General features: G+C 42.2%; 1 long non-coding RNA gene across 1 annotated transcript in view; it reads right to left on the bottom strand.

Moving 5' to 3' along the window:
* The window catches only part of LOC120540968, a 67,069-nt gene that overhangs the window by 33,072 nt on the left and 26,872 nt on the right, over nt 1–7,125 (bottom strand). The gene's annotated exons all lie outside the window — the stretch shown is intronic.

Genomic DNA, 7,125 nt, shown 5'->3' with positions numbered 1-7,125 from the left:
TTTCATACAAATAATGAAGCTCAAAGTGCTTTACATGATGAAGAAAGAGAAAAAAGGACAAAGTAAGAATTAAAATAAGACAAAACTCATTAACATAGGATAAAAGTTAGGTCCAATGGCCAGGGAGGTCAGAAAAAAAAAAACAAACTCCAGACGGCTGGGGAAAAAATCAAATCTACAGGGGTTCCAGGCCACTAGACGGCACAAAAGCTGGCATGTGAGTCTTTTAAAATGTATCGTGTCATTACGATCAGGAATATGGGACGCTCGAATATAAAAGCACCACGAATGCATCTGCATGTGGGCATTTTGCTTCACTACATCGAACCATTCATCACACATCGAAGCGCACACATCGAACCTACTAGGATCCTCAAAGCGGTTTTCTGTCACATGTAGATAGTACACAGAGACTCTGACGTCACGTTCCGACTTTTATCACACTGCGCCCCCCGACTTTTTGCTGGTACTGCAACTCGCGCACGCGTCGCGTTAATTACTGAGGACCTGCTCAGAGGACGCATCAAATGAACGCTGGGAACGCGCGGCAGCCATAGGAGACCTGATTGAACAGTTTAAAATTATGAAGGGAATTAGCACAGCAGATCGAGATGGTGACTTTAAAATGAATTCATGAAGAACACGGGGACACAGTTGGAAACGTGTTAAGTGGAACTTTCACACAAACAGCAGGAAGTTTGTCTTCACACAGAGAACCACAGACATGTGGAACAAGTGACCAAGTAGTGTGGAGGGCAGTAGGGACCTTCAAACCTCCACTTGATGTTATTTTAGTAGAATTAAATAAAGAGGACTGAGACGTTTTGTTGGGCTAAATGGCCTGTTCTCGTCCAGATTGTTCTAAATATGTAAAAAAAAAAAAAAAAATTTAGAATATTAATTGCTGCCTGTAAGTATTAGGAAGTTTTTCTTTAAGCAGAGAACTACAGACACATGGAATAAGAGGCCAAGAAGTGTGGTATACAGGAAGACTTCAGGGACCTTCAAACCTCCATATTAATTGCTGCCTATAAATATTTAATTGAAAGAACAGTTTAGCATGACACAGAATTCATCCTTTGTCAAAATTCAAAAATAGATACTACAAAAAAATATGTAAGTATATTATTTATATTACGTATGTATGTATATTATTTTATACATGGTTCTGTATAAAATAATGATTAATCAATAGTTGAACTTGTGTGTAGTACTAGCTTTAGATTTAAGGAGACCTCCAGCAGATAAAATGAAGAAGAAATGGGGAACAAAATGAAAGAGAATATGTCTTCAGTAACATAAAACTCAAGCCAAACATCCCCTACCAAGGTCGACGTTCTGTTTAAATCATGTATGACTTTTTGCCTTTTCGGCAAACTGGTTTTAATTCTAATATCAAATCAAATCAAATAGCCTTTTATTGTCAATTCACTATATGTACAGAACATACAGAAGAATTGAAATACTGTTTCTCTCTCATCTCTGTAGTATAATAAAATATAAAAAAAGTACATAAGTATAATATATAGGATAAATAAAATTAGAACTTGTAACATAAACCTAAGTACAATGTGCAATAATCAGTAGTGCAAAAGCCACTTACAGTAAAAAGTTAGAAGGTGCAATATAGAGTAGCTTATGAGATGTACCAAAAGACAGACAGTTAGCAGCAGATGTAATATTAAGTCTTTATATAATACCAGCTGAAGGAGGGTACTTGGTAGATAATGACTCTTGTTACGGTCCTGGGGCAGGGGGCAAGGGGGGAAGATAGTGGACAGAGTTCAACATCCTGACAGCTTGGTGGATGAAGCTGTTTGACAGTCTTGTGGAGTGGACCTGGAGGCTCCCTGAGGGGAAGGAGGCAGAAGAGGGAATGTAAGGGATGGGAAGAGTCCCCGGCCATGCTAATGGCTCTACAGGTGAGGCTGGTGTGGAAAATAGCAAAACAGAACACAAAATTGAAAATGAAAGAAGATGTTTTGACAGACAGTTTCTTATCTTTTTTTATAAGAACATTCTTAGGGGTGTGCGGGGCCGGGCCTAAGGCTGACCAACCCCACGCGGGCCGATTACATCAAACGCTGTTACTGGTATGTGTGAACTGTATAAACTAAAATAATCTTAACATACACTGCATTTTCTCATTAAAGTATTCAGCTAAATTTTTGCAAGATAACACGCGGACTTTATCAAAATTTAACTGGAGAATATAAATTGGCTCGAACGGGACACAGACCTTAAAAGCAGGCCCTCCCCCTTAAGCATGAGGCCTGGGGCAGTTGCCCCACTTGCCACCCCCAAACGCCACTCTTGCTCTTTGAATTGCTTGGACATCCCTGTATATTTCTATCCATCCATCTTCAAATCCCACTTTATCCTGAAAGGGGTGGTGGGGACAGGACACAGGCCCACATACGCCAATTAAACAACCCAGGGGAAAATCATGCAGTTGACAGAATCTGGAACAAAACATATTAGACATCATCTGGTATCTTCGTGCCAGCTGGGTGCTGCTAAATGATGAGCAAAAGTGGCACAGCAATTTGAATTGCCATGACAAAATACGAAAGGCACAGAAATACACTATAATACCACATGTGACATTTTTTTTTTCCACTGTGACATTTTAAAATAGAGGTGTCTGAAAAGAAAAAAAAAAAACTGGCACACCAAGCTTAAACTTGATCATCATTCACACTTTTGCTTATGTGCAGGGCTGTGAGTATTTCCTACATCCACAGAGGGTGGTGTACTTGCGTCAGTCGCATGGCATCCTTTCATCCGTCCACCCAGTGAAATCCAAAACAGAGCAATGGAAATCCATTGGATACTCCCGGCATCTCTAACAAAAGTGATCAAAAGTCATAAGGAAAGTGCACAGTCTTCAGATTATTCTCGGAGTAACTGGACTCCGTAGTGAAATGCGGCAAGCTGCCAAAACATCATGTTGTCTTTTCGCATACCACATACTTTCCTAGCTGGGCAGTCCACAGGCTGGAACACTGAGTAATGCAGGCTGGCAGGCGACAAATCTCACCATTTGCTCCTCCAGCTGTCCTCTTATTGGAAGGTACTATTATTCTGTACAGCGAAGTAGACTAAGAAGAAAAGCCCTAAAGAACAGAAATACACGAACACGAAGATCAGCTTCCTGTATTATCTGAATAACATATAGAGCATTACCAGTAAAACGTTTGTATCATGCATGCTGTTGAAAGAGTTGATTCAGACCTGACATGACCTCCAACAGGATCATTCTTGACTCAAAATAGAAAGGTTCATGTTTTGACAGTGGTGCCTATTTCTCAATTATTAGCGTTTCACTCTTCGGTGGAGCTCTTCAATCTTAGGTGATGAGTGGCTGCTACTTGTATACTCAAGAGCATATGACTACATTGCTTAAAATAAATTAATCTGTCATTGAGAATGCCCTGGCATAAGGGAGACTTCCATGAATTCCATGACTGCTGAACACATCCTAAATAAAGTACACTCAAGCCCCAATTTCTTTTCATATCAGTTTATTCCATGCAGTTAATGGGCCTTGCTCCTTTTTTGCCTGATGTTTAGGCTCAGTGAAGTTGGGGGGAATGTACCACCCAAAGTTCGTGTGTGCTGAACGTACAGCTGTTATTCCTAGTGTGGCGGACGGTTGGGGGTGGTACCCAGTTGGGACGCCCAGGAAGACCGGAGGAGGGCTTGCGCTTCTTCCAGACCACGAGGGCAGGACCACCCTGGTTGTGTTGGGGGCCACGGGTAGAGGGCTTGGAAGCCCAACCCTGTAGGGGCCCGTGGTCACCGCCAGGGGGCGCCCCAATGCCTTGGGAGCCCAGGACCTTAGCACTTCTGCCACACCAGGAAGTGCTGGGGGGAAGAGAAGCAGGGACACCCGGAGTGCTTCCGGGAGTACAGCCGGCACTTCCGCCACACTGGGGCGTGTCGGCGGGAGATTGCCGGGAAGCACTTGGAGCACATCTGGGTGTGGATAAAAGGGGCTGCTTCCCTTCATTCGAGGCTGGAGTCGGGTGAGGAGAGGACGAAGCAGGAGAAGCGACAGTGGAGGCGGTCTGAAGCAGTGGAAAGGCAGAGTGTGAGAGGCCTGGACTTTGGGGACTTGTGGGGTTTGTGTGCACTTGAACTTGCATATATTGTAAATAAACGTGTGGTGGTGGAATTACAACATGTCTGCCTGTCTGTGTCCGGGGCTTGTTCCACACTAACTAGGTTTAAAATCTTTGTCACAAACATTTTAAATGTAACTGAAGGAGTGACCAGTTACTCATTTTCTGGCCCTTTACTGTTATCAGTATCTGAATTTAAAGTAATTAGAACATCAGAACACTCTAGACGAGAATAGCCCATTCAGCCCAACAAAGCTCGCCAGTCCTATCCACTTATTTCTTCCAAAAAAACATCAAGTTGAGTTGAGAAAGTCCCTAAAGTCTTATTGTCTACCACACTATTTGGTCGCTTATTCCAAGTGTCTATCATTCTTTGTGTAAAGAAAAACGTCCTAATGTTTGTGCGAAATTTACCCTTAACAAGTGTCTAACTGTGTCCCCGTGTTCTTGATGAACTCATTTTAAAATAACAGTCTCGATCCACTGGACTAATTCCCTTCATAATTTTAAACACTTCAATCATATCCCCTCTTAATCTTCTTGTTCTTAAACAGTTAAGGCTCAGCTCTTTTAATCTTTCCTCATAACTCATCCCCTATAGCCCTGAATCAGCCTAGTCGCTCTTCTCTGGTCTTTTTCTTGTGCTGTTATGTCCTTTTTGTAGCCTGGAGATCAAAACTGCACACAGTACTCCAGATGAGGCGTCACCAGTGTGTTATAAAGCTCGAGCAGAACCTCCTGTGACTTGTACTCCACACATCAAGGCGCTATATAACCTGACAGTCTGTTACCCTTCTTAATGGCTTCTCAACACTCTCATTAGCTGAGACTCCACTATGACTCTTAAATCCTTCTCATAAGGTGTACTCTTCATTTTCCGACCACCCATTGTGTATTCAAACCTCACATTTTCACTTCCTATGTGTAATTCTTTACGTTTACCGACATTAAATTTAATCTGCCACAAATCTGCCCAAGCCTGTATGCTATCCAAGTCCTTCTGTAATGATATAACAGATTCCAAATTTTCTGCTAATCCACCTATGTTGATATCATCAACAAACTTAACCAGCTTGTTCCTTATATTCCTATCTAAATCATTTCTATATATTAAAAATACCAGCGGCCCCTGAACTGACCCCTGCTGGTCACCACTCTTAACATCGGCTAGTTCTGTAGCAGTTCCTCGCACCATCACCCTTTGCTTCCTGTGTCTGAGCCGTTTCTGCACCCACCTACACACCACAGTCTGGACTCCCACTTCTTTTAGTTTGATGCCCAACCTCTCATGTGGCACCTTATCAAATGCTTTCTGAAAGTCCACATCATCTCCTCCACTCTGATCATATTCTTTTGTTGCCTCCTCATATAGTGTGGTCCAGATCTAATTATGCAATTTTCATTATGCTATAACTTATTAAGTTTATTACATAGAAAATCACTCGAAAAATCCCGGACCTTCGAGAAGTGTGCGAACTGACGACATGAAGAATCGTCTTCGCGCCGAACTGGAATCGTCCCCGCATAAATCAAAGTCATCCAGACGATCTGGATCTGCATAATTAGATCTGGACCACCTTGCAGAATTCCAGCATGTTAGTAAAATAGACCTCCCTCTTCTGACCCCACACTGACTGTTCAGAATAACTCCTGTCCTTGCCATGTGTTGCTCAATCTTATCCTTAATAATTCCTTCCATTAATTTTCCTGAGATGCATGTTAAGCTGCGTCTTTCTACAGCCTTATCCTGCCCACTGTTTGCTACAAACAATATAAGACTACTGCGGCCTTAAGCCCAATCCTAGGGCTCAGATTGGGAAACGACCCGCTTACAGTCTAGATTCAGTGAAGAAGAATATATCGTCACGAGCGTGCGCATTTGAAACAGCTTGAAGGCTTAGATGACGGTCGTTCTCTGCCGAGATGCCGAGACAGGAGGTGGCACCGTGTACTAATGGCCTCTCTTCTTCCCTATCTGCAGAAATAATGATTGACACTGCTCCATCTTATGTCACTTCCAGGGTCCGTCCACCTGGACCCGCCCCTTCCTCTCACATGTGCCTGAAATTGGGATGAGCCGCCATCTAGGGCAGGATTTCAAACTCTGAGATTGTCTTTTTTCTCTCTATGTAAACCCTGTCTCTGTCTGAGCACATCAAGAATATAGTGTAAGAAGAGCAGGTTGGGTTTGACATATTTAAATAGAGAGGACCTCTGTGAGGTATGGGTCTGTTGCCACGATTTCCGGGAGTGTGCCATGGAAACGGACACGGATATACAGGTACTGTTAAAAAAAGGGTGCAATAAGGCTGGAAGAGAAGAAGAAAAACAGCCCGAGTTTTATTTCGAAGGGGAAAGGTGTGAGCTATCTGAAGCCAGGTGTTTCTTGTGGAGCACCAAAGTCTTATACAGTTTGGTGGTGGCCACCTCAAAGAAATCACCATACATTTTTTGGAAGGAAAGGATTGAGATCAGAGTGAGCAATTAATAATCTTTTATTCTGGGATGGCATGTCCCAATTGAAACATTGGGTGATATTTTATCTTATAAAGAGGCTAAACTGAGTGGACGTTGTGGGATATTTTGGGTCCATGATTTTTTTATGTTATTTGTATACTATATGTGTTGGAAGAGGGGGTGGGCAATTTCGGAATCGGCACATGTCTGGGGAGTTTATGTGATTTGTATTTAAGGCATTAATTACATTTTTCTCTGCACCGTTTCTCTGGGTCATTTTTGTATAATATAATTTTATTAGTTGATGTAATCCTTCGGCAATTTGAGGTTGGGGTTGACGGGCAATCCGTAATAAACATATCACTATCAACGTGATGAATCGTAGCGGTTAAGGCCGCTACAAATTGTATTGTAAATTGATTTGTAAAGTCGGTTTGGAAATAAGTAATATAAATGTAAATCTTGGGGAGTCCACCTGAGACACCAGTCCAGACAACTCATAATTTGTGTTTTACACACAATTTTTTTTTTTTCAAATCTTTAA

This window comes from Polypterus senegalus, chromosome 12 (assembly GCF_016835505.1).
Source record: "Polypterus senegalus isolate Bchr_013 chromosome 12, ASM1683550v1, whole genome shotgun sequence".
Taxonomy (NCBI): Eukaryota; Metazoa; Chordata; class Cladistia; order Polypteriformes; family Polypteridae; genus Polypterus; species Polypterus senegalus.
The sequence above is the reverse complement of the archived record's forward strand: the minus strand, read 5'-3'. Positions and strand labels throughout refer to the sequence as shown.